This window comes from Aptenodytes forsteri, unplaced genomic scaffold, assembly GCF_000699145.1.
Source record: "Aptenodytes forsteri isolate BGI_AS27 unplaced genomic scaffold, ASM69914v1 Scaffold50, whole genome shotgun sequence".
NCBI lineage: Eukaryota > Metazoa > Chordata > Aves > Sphenisciformes > Spheniscidae > Aptenodytes > Aptenodytes forsteri.
Window position 1 is genome coordinate 2,791 of NW_008795126.1, and position 662 is coordinate 3,452.

A 662-nucleotide genomic window follows, 5' to 3' on the forward strand; every position below is an offset into this window, starting at 1 on the left:
GGAGACCCCCGGGTGCGGGGCGGGCCGGTCTTGGGGACGGGTTTGGCACCTGCCTGGGGGTGGGAGTGAGCAAAGATGCCGTGACGGGCCGTGCCATGCTGTGCCGAGCGTGCCGTGCCGGGCCGTGCCAAGCTGTGCCAAGCCGTGCCGTGCCATGCTATAGTGTGCCAAGCCAACTTATGACAAGCTGTGCCATGCTGTGCTTTGCCATCCTGTGCTGTGCCGCTCTGTGCCGTGCCGAGCCGAGCTGTGCCATGCCATGCCAAGTGATACTGTGCCGTGCCAAGCAGTGCCGTGCCACACCAAGCTGTGCCACGCCATGCTGTGCCGTGCCAAGCTGTGCCACGCCGAGCTGTGCCATGCCATGCTGTGCTGTGCCAAGCTGTGCCACGCTGTGCCAAGCCAAGCCAACCTATGACAAGCCGTGCCGTGCCAAGCCGTGCCGTCTCTTGCAGGGGGCAAGCGGGACAATGACCTGATTCTGCCCATCAACTCCTCCCTGAGCGTGACGCTGCACCAGGACCAGGTTGGTGTGGGGTCAGGGTCAGGCCCCTCTGCCCCGCCTCTGTCCCCCAGCCCGTGCACGGGGGGTGCTGAGCCCCCCATCCGCTGCACTCACCCCCTTCTCCCCGGCAGCTGAAGACCACCACCACCTCCGCTGC